At 46.7% G+C, this 15,332-nt stretch overlaps 1 protein-coding gene across 1 annotated transcript in view; it reads right to left on the reverse strand.

Moving 5' to 3' along the window:
* Nucleotides 1-14,495, reverse strand: part of LOC141105588 (phospholipid-transporting ATPase IK-like) — a 381,958-nt gene extending 367,463 nt beyond the window's left edge. The window contains exon 1 of the mRNA XM_073595530.1: nt 14,379-14,495. The gene's annotated coding sequence lies outside the window, so the exon portion shown is untranslated. The remainder of the gene's footprint in view (nt 1-14,378) is intronic.
* Between the last annotated feature and the right edge of the window lie 837 nt (nt 14,496-15,332).

Genomic DNA, 15,332 nt, shown 5'->3' on the forward strand with positions numbered 1-15,332 from the left:
CAAGCCAAACGTCAGGGAGCCGAAGATGAGCATAGTAAAACAGCAAACAGGATCTGGAGTCAGAAGGGATGTCAACCAAGCAAGTCTTTTAACAGGAATGCAGGAAAGTGCCTCTGTGATGTTGACTAAGGCGAAGGCAGAGCTCCTCTGGACTGGATGGCTTAAGTAGGCAGGACTGTCGAGCAGGATATCAGCAACAGCTGAGTAACTATGGAGAGATAGGTGCTGGCAATTAACCAACAGCTGAGCAGCCAGCTCACAGAAGGATGGGCTGAGCCCAGCTCTGACACTATCCCCTCCTCAACGACCTCTCCCCCTCGGAGGACCACCAGGCTTGAGGGGAAAACGTCTATGGAAATCACGGAGGAGGACAGGGGCATGTACGTCCGAAGATGAGACACAAGAGCATTCCTCCGGACCGTATCCTTTCCAATGCACCAGGTACTGTATGCGCCCACGGAACCTACAGGAGTCAACAATGGACTGTACTTGATACTCCTCATGGTTCTCAACTTGGACAGGGTGTGGACATGGCACCAAGGTGGTAAAGTGGTTGCAGACCAAAGGTTTTAATAAGGAGAAATGGAATACATTCGAACTACGCATATTAGAAGGAAGGTCTAATGCGTAAGCCACTGGGTTAATCCTGCAAAAAATACGGAAAGGCCCAATAAACCGAGGTGCAAACTTCAGTGAGAAAACACGAAGTCGGAGGTTGCGAGATGACAGCCAGACCCTGTCCCCAACCTGGTAGGAAGGCGCAGGCAGGCGTCTGCAATCAACATGGAGTCTGTACCTATCATTAGCATGTCGCAAAGCCTCCTGGACTGGTCAAGTGGAACAAAGACCACGGAGTTGCTCCTCTAACGCAGGAATATTCTGCGGAACAAACGAGTCAGGCAACATGGAAGGTTTGAGACCATAATTCGCCATAAACCGGGACAATCGGGAAGCAGAATTCAAAGCACTGTTGTGAGCAAACTCTGCCCATGGTAATAGATCTGACCAGTTGTTATGATTGTCAGAAATATAGCAACGTAGGAATTGCTCCAAGGACTGCTTGGCTCATTCTGTGGCCCCATTAGACTGCGGGTGATACGCAGAGGAGAAAACAAGCTGAATTCCCATCTGTGCACAAAAGGCTCACCAGAACACAAACTGACTACCCCTGTCCGAGACAATCACCTTGGGTAGCCCATGTAAGCGCAAGATCTCCAGAGCAAAAATGGAAGCCAGTTCCTTAGACATGAGCAACTTCTTAAGTGGAATGCAATGAGACATTTTTGAGAACCGGTCAACCACCATAAGTATAACTGTGTTGCCGTGGGAGTTGGGTAACTCCACAATGAAATCCATAGACAGGTGGGTCCAGTGCCTCTCTCCATTGGGTATGGGTTGTAGGAGGCCCACTGGAAGGTGTCGTGTAGTCTTACTCTGAGCACACACGAAACAGGCAGTTACATCAGCACGTAGACTAGGCCACCAGAATTGTTGGGAAATGGCCCAAAAGAGTTGATTCTTCCTAGGGTGGCCAGCAGCCTTGGGAGAATGGTAAGTCTGGAGCATGGCAGAACAGAGGCTCTCTGGGACAAAGCAGCGGTCACAAGGTTTCTCAAGAGTAACATGGACCTGAGCAGCAAGAATTTTGCCACCCAAAGGAGAAGTGAGCCTGGTGCGAACCATAGCCAGAAAATGATCAGGAGGAATCACGGGAACCGGAACCGACTCCAACTTGGAAGTGGAGGAAAATTGTCGTGACAAGGCGTCAGCCCTTACATTCTTAGTACCAGGTAAGAATGAGACAATGTAATTAAAACTTGACAAGAAAAGAGTCCATTGTGCCCTTCTGGGAGAGAGGCATTTAGCCTCAGACAAGAATGTGAGATTCTTATGGTCAATGAGAAACGGCACAGTGGTACCTTCAAGGAGATGTCTCCATTGTTTCAGGGTTAAAATGATCAACAACAGCTCTCTGTCACCAATCGTGTAATTGCACTCCACAGGTGACAATTTTTTGGAAAAGTAGCCACAAGGATGCAAAGCGCTCTCAGAGGTAGGACGTTGAGACAGAAGGGTGCCAACTCCAGTCTCAGAAGCATCAACCTCAAGGATAAAAGGTAATGTAGGATCAGGATGTGCCAACACAGGAGCAGAAACAAAGGCAGCCTTGAGACTCTCAAAGGCCTTTACGGACTCCAGAGACCAACTCTGTGGGTGCCGTCCTTTCTGGTCATATCAGTCAGGGGCTTGACCAGAGATGAGAAGTTACGAATAAACTTCCGATAATAGTTGGCAAAGCCCAGGAAACGCTGCAGAGGATGTAAGCCCATGGGTCGGGGCCACTGTAGGACTGCTGAAAGTTTCTCTGGATCCATCAAAAAGCCAGCAGTGGAAATCACATAACCCAGGAATTTAACCTGTTCACGATGGAACTCGCACTTTTCCAATTTACAGTAGAGACTGTTCTCTCTTAGTTTCTGAAGCACACGGCAGACATCTGTGTGGTGGCTTTCCAGGGACTTGGAAAATATGAGGATATCATCGAGATAAACCACCACACATAACTGAAACAAATCTCAGAGGACATCGTTAATGAATTCCTGGAAAGCTGCCGGGGCGTTACAAAGGCCAAAAGGCATTACGAGGTACTCATAATGGCCTGTTCTGGTATTAAACGCAGTTTTCCACTCAACGCCCTCCTTAATCCTCTCCCATCAAGAGCCTCAATGGCAAGTGGAGTGTCACGCAGCTGCAGCGGAATCGAGTGCTTTGATACAAAGGCAGCATCAATGAACAGGCCTGCAGCCCAGAGTCGATAAGAGCCTGTATCTCGACGGACGACTCAGCCCAAGAAAGCGTGACCGAAACCATTGGCTTATTCTTCTGGATAACTGGGGACGAAACAACGTCACCTAAGGCCTGTCCGTGACAAGACCTTAGGGTTCGGGTGTTCCAAGGACGGGTAGGACAAGACTTCAAAAAGTGACCTGCCTGGCCACAATAAAGGCACAATCTCTCCCTCCTCCTAAAGGTTCTCTCATCCCCAGAGAGACACGTAAAGCCCAAGTACATGGGTTCATCTTCACTGACCAACTCGGTACCAGGAGGCATGGGAGGGGAGGGAGGCACGGGTGGGACTGCAAAGCTCGGAGGCAAACATACAGGAGGCTTCCGCAAATGCTCCTTAAAAGAGAGTCTTTCTCTGAGGATGGAAAAAGTGATCAACTTCTCCAGCTCAGTGGGTATATCTCGGACTGCTGTCTCATCCTTGATGGAATCCGAAAGACCATGAGAAAAAGCAGCCACAAGAGCCTCATTGTTCAAAGCAACCTCTGCTGCCACCAGTACGGAAATCAATGGCGTAGTCGGCAACAGTTCTCCTACTCTGTTTGATGGACATGAGGCACTTGGCAGCAGAAGCGGAGTGTGCAGGAACATCAAATACCCTTTTAAAGGAGGCCACAAACTCAGGGTAACTGAAGACAACAGGTTTTTGCATCTCCCATAGAGGGTTTGGTTCTGTCCGTGGGAAACGCCTGGGCCAGCATCTTTAGTATATCTCAACCTGGTTGAGAAACCCTTTGCATTGAACTGGATCGACCCCAAATCACTGGGGAAGCAGAGTGGAACCAGACATACCTCTTATGGAGGTAATAATCGAGGTGGGTGCCTGCACAGAGACTGGCGCAGCAGCAGGGACGGCCTGCAACTCAGGTTGTACCGGAGCAGCCACAATGGGAGATTCCAGGTGAGCCGTGCAACTCAGGAACACCATGGCAACCTGATCCATGCGGTGATCTTGCTCATCCAATCTGAAAAAAACATTACCAACAAGTTGTTTAACTGTATCTTCTGAATTCATGGCCTTCGCCTACTGTCAGAAACCATGAAATCAGACCGAGACAGAAGTACAGTTAAATCACACTTGTTTAATAATAAAAGTAAATAGAACAAACGTAGTCAAAACATAGCCAGAGTTCAGGAACCGGAACGGATAGTCAGACAAGCCAAACGTCAGGGAGCCGAAGATGAGCGTAGTAAAACAGCAAGCAGGATCAGGAGCCAGAAGGGATGTCAGCCAAGCAAGTCTTTTAACAGGAATGCAGGAGAGTGTCTCTGTGATGTTGACTAAAGCCGGGTTCACACTGGTGCGACACAACAGCCGTCCTACTTTGGATTCGACTTTGCCCTGCTACTTGAAGCTGACATATGTCTGACTTTCAATGAACAGGGATCCGACTTGGATCCCTGCCAATAACAGGCACTGTGTTTGGTATGAATCTTGAGGGGGAACTCCAGGCCAAATTTTAAATAAAAAACTGGCATGGGTTCCCCCTCCAAGAGCATACCAGGCCCTTCGGTCTGGTATGGATTTTAAGGGGCACCCCCTACGCCAAAAAAACGGAGTGGGAGTCCCCCCAAAATCCATACCAGACCCTTATCCGAGCGCGCAGCCCGGCTGGTCAGGAAAAGGGGTGGGGATAAGCGAGCGCCCCCCTTCCTGAACCGTACCAGGCCGCATGCCCTCAACATGGGGGGGTGGGTGCTTTGGGGCAGGGGGGCGCCCTGCGGCCCCCCCCTGCCCCAAAGCACCTTGTCCCCATGTTGATGAGGACAAGGGCCTCTTCCCGACAACCCTGGCCGATGGTTGTCGGGGTCTGCGGGCGGGGGGCTTATCGGAATCCGGGAGCCCCCTTAATAAGGGGGCCCCCAGATCCCAGCCCCCCACCCTATTATGAATGAGTATGGGGTACATACCCTATACTACCCATTCACCTAGGAAAAAAAGTGTCAATAAAAAAAAACACACTAGACAGGTTTTTAAAGTAATTTATTAGGCAGCTCTGGGGGTCTTCTTCCGACTTCGGGAGTCTCTTCCTTCTCCGCGGTCTCTTCCTTCTTCTCTGCGCTCTCCGGGCCTCTTCTCCGCGCTCTCCGGTTCTTCTCCCGCTCTCCGGTATCTTCTCCCGGGCTCCTCCGCTATCTTCTGCTCTTTTGCCCGCTCTTTTGCTAGCGGTGGCAGCGACTTATATAGGGATGGGGCTTGGTCACCGGAAGATGTCACTCCGTCCCTTATGACATCACAGTCCCATCATGCCCGGGACTGTGACGTCATACTGGGGCAGGGTCACCGGGTGACATCCCTATATAAGCCGTTGCGGACCGCGCGCACGGCATTACAGTGGGAGAGAGCATCGTGTCAACATCGGAAGAAGAGAAGAGGAAAGAAGATGGCGGAGAAGACCGGGCCACCACTAGCAAAAGAGTGGGCAAAAGAGCAGAAGATAGCGGAGGAGCCGGGCAGAAGATACCGGAGAGCGGGAGAAGAACCGAAGAGGCCGGAGAGTGCGGAGAAGAAGGAAGAGACCACGGAGAAGAAGGAAGACACCCCCGAAGTCGGAAGAAGATCCCCAGAGCTGCCTAATAAATTATTTTAAAAACCTGTCTAGTGTGCTTTTTTATTGACACTTTTTTTTCCTAGGTGAATGGGTAGGGGTACGATGTACCCCATACTCATTCACATAGGGTGGGGGGCCAGGATCTGGGGGCCCCCTTATTAAGGGGGCTCCCGGATTCCGATAAGCCCCCCGCCCGCAGACCCCGACAACCAAAGGCCAGGGTTGTCGGGAAGAGGCCCTTGTCCTCATTAACATGGGGACAAGGTGTTTTGGGGTGGGGGGGCCGCAGGGCGCCCCCCTGCCCCAAAGCACCCACCCCCCCATGTTGAGGGCCAGGAGGGGGGGGGCGCTCGCTTGTCCCCACCCCCATTCCTGACTGGCCGGGCTGCGTGCTCAGATAAGGGTCTGGTATGGATTTTGGGGGGGGACCCCCACGCCGACTTTTCGGCATAGGGGGTGCCCCTTAAAATCCATACCAGGCCAAAGGGCCTGGTATGCTCCTGGAGGGGTAACCCATGCTGTTTTTTTTATTTAAAATTGGCGTGGAGTTCCCCCTCAAGATTCATACCAAACACAGTGCCTGGTATTGGCGAGGATCCAAGTCGGGTCCCTGTTCATTGAAAGTCAGCTTCAAGTCGCAGGGCAAAGTCAGATCCAAAGTAGGACGGCTGTCTTGTCGCACCAGTGTGAACCCGGCCTAAGGCAAAGGCAGAGCTCCATTGGACTGGATGGCTTAAGTAGGCAGGACTGACAAGCAGGATATCAGCAACAGCTGAGTAACTGTGGAGAGAGATGGGAGCTGGCAATTAGCCGACAGCTGAGCGGCCAGCTCAGAGAAGGAAGGGCTGAGCCCAGCCCTGACAGGAACTCAAAGGGGAATCTCTACATTTGGACACAGGTGACAAAACCGCTGGGTTACATTAACCTGACCTTTATGTAAATGAAGACATTTCTTTTTTGCCTTTTGTTATGCCTTAAACACATTGATAATAGCACTAGTTATGTGTTTGTAGCTTCAGTGTTGATATTTTCACTGAAAACGGTCATTTTGGCTCATTTTTGCACTAATATCATTGATCCATCAGAACACCAAAATCCTTCTCATCCAGAGTGTGATTGTGTACTCCTGAAAATCAGAGCACAGAGAATGGCGGTTAATGTGAAAGCGGTTTGGGATCGGAAAGTGGCTCTCCCAATGTAATCTATAGAACTGAGCTGTCAGTGTAACAGCCCAGTCCTGCTCTGCCTTTGTTTATTAGAGAAAGCTAATGCTGTAACCTTCATTTATAAGTTACAGTTATGTGCAAGGTGTTAATATGTTTAATCTTAACCCTTTCTAGCCCACCCCAGCATCTCCTTAAATGGTTATGAACCCCCAGGAGGCAGGAAGAATCGGTAATCACGTGACCACTGTGATTGGCTGTCACAGTGGTCACATAACCAGGAGCCAGTCCTGTTGGCTACCAATCATTAGTGGGGACCAAGAGCTGTCTTTGACAGCTCAGACCCTGTGCAGGAAACACACAGTGAGTGTGCTTTCAGCACAGGCATATGTGTGGCATGTGGGCGTTAAAGTCTCTTTGAGGTGGAAAGGGGGACACTTTGACATCCTTGTCTCGAGAAGCCTTTATTTGAGGTACGTTTGACAAAATATGCCCATACACATGTGCAAGTATATGTCTGAGCCAGCAGTTAGGGATGCGTGGCATTTTCTGTAATGTATTCCTATGGGCTCCTGGGTGCCACAACAGCAGATGTAATTAACAATGTACGTTCATACACTGTACGTTCAAGAGGGCTGAAAATGCAAGAGAGACGGAGAGGTGTTGATTATTGTAGCTACATTTGTAGGCCTTTCCTATAAAGTTTTCTTGCTTTGGTGCTCAAATATAGCCAAATTATTGTTCTTATAGACTCTATTGAAAAATAATTATTCCCACTGTACTATATTACATTTAAAGTATTGCATGATACTTCAACTGGTTGGCCTGTTGGAGAATGTCCTGGTGACTTCATGCTTGCTGTTTACTCTGTATCTACACTGGGGAGATAAAATCCCTTGGCATCTTATGTGCTACATGTTCCTGTGAAATCAGCTGAAATATTCTCCATATTTTCTGCATCTAACATACTAAATGCTGGTTTGGACATCTAAATAACACCACTGTTATCTCATGTCACTTTGTCTCAGAGGCATATCCAGGGTAGTGGACGGTATTCTGACATCTATAAGACTAAACAAAAATATACTAAATAAGAATGTACCTGTAGAGAGTGAAGACCAGTGTCTAGAAAATTCAAGCTAGGCACAGCTCTCAGAAGTTCTAGAGAACTCAAGTAGTTGGGTCACAAACCAGGGTCAGTGCAGGAGAATCAACATCAAAAAGCCAAGGTCATTTACAAGTAGGGATGTGCTTCGAGTTCGAGTCGAACTCATGTTCGACTCGAACATTGGCTGTTCGCAAGTTCGCCGAACAGTGATCAATTTTGGGTGTTCGCGGCAAATTCGAATGCCGCGGAACACCCTTTAAAAGTCTATGGGAGAAATCAAAAGTGCTAATTTTAAAGGCTAATATGCAAGTTATTGTCATAAAAAGTGTTTGGGGACCCGGGTCCTGCCCCAGGGGACATGGATCAATGCAAAAAAAAGTTTTAAAAACGGCCGTTTTTTCAGGAGCAGTGATTTTAATAATGCTTAAAGTCAAACAATAAAAGTGTAATATCCCTTTAAATTTCGTACCTGGGGGGTGTCTATAGTATGCCTGTAAAGAGGCGCATGTTTCCTGTGTTTAGAACAGTCTGACAGCAAAATGACATTTTGAAGGAAAAAACTCATTTAAAACTACCCGCGGCTATTGCATTGCCGACAATACACATAGAAGTTCATTGATAAAAACGGCATGGGAATTCCCCAAAGGGGAACCCCGAACCAAAATTAAAAAAAAAAAATGACGTGGGAGTCCCCCTAAATTCCATACCAGGCCCTTCAGGTCTGATATGGATATTAAGGGGAACCCCGGCCAAAATTTAAAAAAAAAATGACGTGGGGCTCCCCCTAAATTCCATACCAGACCCTTCAGGTCTGGTATGGATTTTAAGGGGAACCCCGCGCCCAAAAAAAAAAAACAAATGGCGTGGGGTCCCCCCAAAAATCCATACCAGACCCTTATCCGAGCACGCAACCTGGCAGGCCGCAGGAAAAGAGGGGGGACGAGAGTGCGCCCCCCCCTCCTGAACCGTACCAGGCCACATGCCCTCAACATTGGGAGGGTGCTTTGGGGTAGCCCCCCAAAACACCTTGTCCCCATGTTGATGAGGACAAGGGCCTCATCCCCACAACCCTGGCCGGTGGTTGTGGGGGTCTGCGGGCGGGGAGCTTATCGGAATCTGGAAGCCCCCTTTAACAAGGGGACCCCCAGATCCCAGCCCCCCCCCTGTGTGAAATGGTAAGGGGGTACTTACCCCTACCATTTCACTAAAAAACTGTCAAAAATGTTAAAAATGACAAGAGACAGTTTTTGACAATTCCTTTATTTAAATACTTCTTCTTTCTTCTATCTTCCTTCATCTTCTGGTTCTTCTGGCTCTTCTGGTTCTTCCTCCGGCGTTCTCGTCCAGCATCTCCTCCGCGGCGTCTTCTATCTTCTTCTCCTCCGGCCGCTCCGCACCCATGGCATGGGGGGGAGGCTCCCGCTCTTCTCTTCTTCTTCTTCTCTTCTTCTTTTCTTCTCTTCTTCTCTTCTTCATTTTCTTCTCCGGGCCGCTCCGCATCCATGCTGGCATGGAGGGAGGCTCCCGCTGTGTGACGGCGCTCCTCGTCTGACAGTTCTTAAATAACGGGGGCGGGGCCACCCAGTGACCCCCGCCCCCCTCTGACGCACGGTGACTTGACGGGACTTCCCTGTGACGTCACGGGGATTGCCACAGGGAAGTCCCGTCATGTCCCGTGCGTCAGAGGGGGGCGGGGTCACCGGGTGGCCCCGCCCCCCGTTATTTAAGAACTGTCAGACGAGGAGCGCCGTCACACAGCGGGAGCCTCCCTCCATGCCAGCATGGATGCGGAGCGGCCCGGAGAAGAAAATGAAGAAGAGAAGAAGAGAAGAAAAGAAGAAGAGAAGAAGATGAAGAAGAAGAGAAGAGCGGGAGCCTCCCCCCCATGCCATGGGTGCGGAGCGGCCCGAGGAGAAGAAGATAGAAGACGCCACGGAGGAGATGCTGGACGAGAACGCCGGAGGAAGAACCAGAAGAGCCAGAAGAACCAGAAGAACCAGAAGATGAAGGAAGATAGAAGAAAGAAGAAGTATTTAAATAAAGGAATTGTCAAAAACTGTCTCTTGTCATTTTTAACATTTTTGACAGTTTTTTAGTGAAATGGTAGGGGTACTTTTGTACCCCCTTACCATTTCACACAGGGGGGGGCCGGGATCTGGGGGTCCCCTTGTTAAAGGGGGCTTCCAGGTTCCAATAAGCCCCCCGCCCGCAGACCCCCACAACCACTGGCCAGGGTTGTGGGGATGAGGCCCTTGTCCTCATCAACATGGGGACAAGGTGTTTTGGGGGGCTACCCCAAAGCACCCTCCCAATGTTGAGGGCATGTGGCCTGGTACGGTTCAGGAGGGGGGGGGCCGCACTCTCGTCCCCCCCTCTTTTCCTGCGGCCTGCCAGGTTGCGTGCTCGGATAAGGGTCTGGTATGGATTTTTGGGGGGACCCCACGCCGTTTTTTTTTTTTTTTTTTTGGCACGGGGTTCCCCTTAAAATCCATACCAGACCTGAAGGGTCTGGTATGGAATTTAGGGGGAACCCCACGTCATTTTTTTTTTTTAATTTTGGCCGGAGTTCCCCTTAATATCCATATCAGACCTGAAGGGCCTGGTATGGAATTTAGGGGGACTCCCACGTCATTTTTTTTTTTTAATTTTGGTTCGGGGTTCCCCTTTGGGGAATTCCCATGCCGTTTTTATCAATGAACTTCTATGTGTATTGTCGGCAATGCAATAGCCGCGGGTAGTTTTAAATGAGTTTTTTCCTTCAAAATGTCATTTTGCTGTCAGACTGTTCTAAACACAGGAAACATGCGCTCCTTTACAGGCATACTATAGACACCCCCCAGGTACGAAATTTAAAGGGATATTACACTTTTATTGTTTGACTTTAAGCATTATTAAAATCACTGCTCCTGAAAAAACGGCCGTTTTTAAAACTTTTTTTTGCATTGATCCATGTCCCCTGGGGCAGGACCCGGGTCCCCAAACACTTTTTATGACAATAACTTGCATATTAGCCTTTAAAATTAGCACTTTTGATTATTCATGTTCGTGTCCCATAGACTTTAACGGTGTTCGCGTGTTCGAACGAACTTTTTTCCTGTTCGCATGTTCTGGTGCGAACCGAACAGGGGGGTGTTCGGCTCATCCCTATTTACAAGTAACAGTAGAAGTAACACATATCTTTTAGGAAATTTCTGATTTGTTGGGGACAATGCATATTTTATTCTGGTTTCCACAAATCTTCTTTTGGACCATACCCTTTCCATCCTGTCAGATACTGTAGCTTTCCATGATACAAATAAGCATTAAGAATGTTGTCCAAAAATAATTCTTCCTTCCCTTGTACTTGAACCTGATCTGGTGGAGGAAGTATAAATCCAGGAAAACGATACCTTCTAAATGGTTTCTAAATGGATCTTCACTGATGTAGGTATCTTAGGCTTCTATACCACAGGGTTAATATTTTTGCCTACCTCTGGATCATCTGTGGGTATAGGATAGTGTACATGGAAGTTTTCTATGTGTGTGTGTGTGTGTGTGTGTGCTTTTCTAAGTTTGTTGAACTGGATGGACTAGTGTCTTTTTTCTACCAGATTAACTATGTAACTATGTAATTTGGGCCACTACTTCAAAAGAACAAATGAGCTTAGATCCAAGTTTTGGAGAAGGTAATCTAAAGTGGTTCTAAAGCCACGTGTTTTTACCTTAAAGGATAAGTTCACCTTTTAACAAAAAATAATAAATGGACATTCTTTTGCAGGTACAAAAATGTGCATGTATTATTTTTTGTTTGTGGAGCCTCTAAAGCATTGCACCAGTGATCAGCAGATCGCTGCTGCCACGCAGGTCTCCTGCAGATCTGTCAGTGTATCTGTGTGCCTGTACATCATATGGACCAGCAGATACAATCTGGCAGAAAGACTCAATGAACTACCACCCCCCCCCCCCACAGTGTTGTGGTAGTTCATTGAAAACTGCAAGCCGACAGCTGCAAAGGCTGTCGGGACTTGTCGTTTTCCATTCACAGAGGACTGAGAATGAGTGATGTGGCCAGGTGGGCAGAGCCACGCTCAGCCGTGTTTTTTTCTAAATTGTGACAGCTAGCAGGGGAGAAGATCCCCCACTAGCTGTCAGAGCGGGGGAGCGACGGCCCGGTCCGTTTGTAACATGTTACACCCTGAATATAGGCGTAACATGTAACATGTTATGAATGGTGAACTGATCTTTTGATGCATTAACTGCATTAAGGTAAAAAAACTTTACACCCACTGTTCACACCACCCCCCTTCCTAAATACTTGCCTGAGTCCTGTATCAATCCAGTGCTGAGTTCGTCTGCAGCAGCACTGATTCTCTATCCCTGCTCTCACAAGCACAGAGGCAGCAGTGGCGGGAGCCATTGGCTCCTGCTGCTGTCAAGTCAAATTCTGTAAAGAAGGGAGCAGGGGGCAGGGCCAAGCCGTGCTGTGTGTGTCTATGGGCACACACAGCCCAGTGGCTTGCTATGGGGGTACACGCAGAAGAGGAGGAGCAGAGAGCAACAGCGGGGGTCCTCAGAAGAGGTGTTAAGGGGCTGCACTGTTCAACACTATTTCACAGAGCAGATACGTATAAACCTCTTTTTTCAATTTAGGTAAAAACAAATGAGCCTTTAGTATCTCTTTAGCCTATACATTTTTTGAAGATAACCAGACCGTATCACCTATCAAATAGAAAGGAATGACTCATTTGTGCCTGCCTGTGGTTTTCTTGTAGAATTCTGGGGCTTCATAAGACATTTTGTTGTAGCGAAGTAGTTCTTGTAAAGAAGACAAGCTTGTATTTATAACTGGCAAAGATAAATGCACTGGTAGTTTAGTAACAAAAGATTGATGAGGTTGAAAATAGACACAAGTCCATCAAGTCCAACCTATATGTGTGATTATATGTCAGTATTACATTGTATATCCCTGTATGTTGCGGTTGTTCAGGTGCTTATCTAATAGTTTTTTGAAACTATCAATGCCCCCCGCTGAAACCACCGCCTGTGGAAGGGAATTCCACATCCTTGCCGCTTTGACAGTAAAGAACCTCTATGCAGTTTAAGGTTAAACCTCTTTTCATCTAATTTTAGTGAGTGGCCACGTGTCTTATTAAACTCCCTTCCTCGAAAAAGTGTTATCCCTATTGTGGGGTCACCAGTATGATATTTGTAAGTTGAAATAATATCCCCTCTCAAGCGTCTCTTCTCCAAAGAGAATAAGTTCAGTGCTCGCAACCTTTCCTCATAACTAATATTCTCCAGACCCTTTATTAGCTTTGTTGCCCTTTTTTGTACGCGCTCAGAAAAAGGTCCCTTTCCCACGACTATTCTGATCAGGGCCGTCTAGCAGTTTTTCTACCTATGGACCAGTGAGTGTAAAGGGACTTGTGTACATTTACACCCACCTACATCCAATCTGATCCGGTCCACTAAAGAAAAAAAAACGGAAGGGGATCATTCCTCCTCCATTTAGGAGGAAAGGATCAGAGGGTAGTCGGGTGTAAACAGACAGCGGATACCTCATCCACCATTCATCTACTCCATGGTTTACTTATATTTTACATTATTTAGTAACATTTACAACCGTGACTATTATGGAATTGGGTACATTTTTGCTAGTATAATAACTTAATCAGACAGTAGTAGTTTATTCAGCAATGTGTATGGAATGTCCTCATTCTGATAAAAAGCAACACGTTGAGTTTTAAAACCAGTTTGAACGTGTAAAGTTTATTCTGCTGCTCTAATCTTAACTTTAAATTTCAGTTGACTTGTGATTTACGGTAAATACACTGAGGTGACCACAGTGATGAAGATATTTCCCTTAGGACATATTTACCTTATAATTGAATTGCATTCTATACAATAAGAAACAAGTACAGGCCAGGAAATATGACAAAAACATCAAAAAAAAATTGCTGTGCACCAAAATATAATAAAAGCATCATATAATATCAGAGAAAATGTTAAAGATGTATTTAAATACAAAACAAAATGTCATCTAAACATTGCAAGCAAGTAACATTATGTAACTACACATACTTTTCTATGGCGACCCCCCTACATTTGTAATTAGGACACAGATTTGCATTTTTTAAAAATCAGAAAGACTGTGAGACTCACAACTAAATCATAGGCGTGCGCACAGGGTGTGCCAGGTGTGCCTGGGCACACCCTAATCAGTGCGCATTAGAATTATTGCTCTTTTTTTTAGGCAGTGGGGATGGGAACAGTTTCCCCTCTTACTGGCTCTGCCATAAGAGAAGTGCTTACGCACTTTTCTTTTACTGTGGCTGCAGGGAGATCAGTGTGCCTGGACCATATATACTGTACAGTATGTAGACACACACATGCATGTGTATTTGAGCTTTGGGGTGCACACCCTAATGCAATAGGCTGCGCGCACCTATGAACTAAATACAACCTATTTTCATTCATCAACACAATCAAACTGCTAAAATAACAAATTGCAACTGGCTGCTATGTAGTGAATCAAAATGCTGCTTTTTGTACCATATCAAAATATGTCTAAATACATCTAGCCACACCATGCAGTGATCAAAATCAAATTGAAAGCCAAGTCTAGAATCTTTCAGCAAATTGAACAGATCTGAATATGTCTCTTTGTTCTTCCCTTAGCGCATCTCTCTATCAGAATAAAAAAAAATATATATATATATCCGGTCTTACCAGAGCTTGTGTGAGTGGAATCCAAAGAAGGAGAATAGGAGAATATTAATAAACCTCAATAGGAGATTCAGCACACAGTGGACAGAGGCAGCTTGTTGTACAGGTAAGCTCCACCCTACAGTTCCGTGTACAGGTTTCCTAGACAATTTACTTGCTGCACCTGTTACCACTGTAATGTGGTACCTATTCTCCTAAAATAATAGATGCTGAGATCAGGTTTCCTGCATTTAAAGCATTGTTGAAGCACACTGTGATTATTGCAGAACCTAAAGACTGACAATGAAAATGAAGTGAAATCCAACATACTGCAAAAGCAATGGACCTTTGGAACAAGGAAACGTCTCTGTAAAATGAACATAATACAAGATGAGAAGCCAAGAAATTCAGACATTCTGAAACTTTTTGGATAAATTATTAAGTTATAAAATGAATTCTATTAAATTGTTATTTTGGATAGAGTGGGGAAGAGTTACATTTTTGTTTCACGCTTTTATTTTTTTGCCTGTGACCCCCTTATTTCCAGGTTTAATGACGCCCATATAAAAATGGGGGCTGTGGGTATCACTGGAATATAAAGAAACGTGCAATAAAAACATTCGGGAAAATTCATAGAAAGCACCTAAAACACTCTTTAGAATTCCACACAGATACATGAATCTGGGGCACGCACCACCTTTGAAGGGGCGCTGAGGTTAGAGTGACTATACGAACATTCCACAATCAGTGCAACTGCCACACAGGTGGGGAGCTTTGTATCTGGAAGGCGGAGCCTGATGGGGATTCACAGACACTGGTTGCCCATCAGGTCCACTCCCCTTGTGATGGACAGCAGGCAGTGGGCAGATCCTTAGCCAATAAACAGCCTGGCTATAGAATCCGCCCACTGCGTGTTGTCAAACTAGTGTTTTAGTGAATTTCCCTGATTAAGGGAAGTTTTAACTTTTTCCCACAGCA

The sequence above is a fragment of the Aquarana catesbeiana genome, linkage group LG01 (assembly GCF_042186555.1).
Source record: "Aquarana catesbeiana isolate 2022-GZ linkage group LG01, ASM4218655v1, whole genome shotgun sequence".
Taxonomy (NCBI): domain Eukaryota; kingdom Metazoa; phylum Chordata; class Amphibia; order Anura; family Ranidae; genus Aquarana; species Aquarana catesbeiana.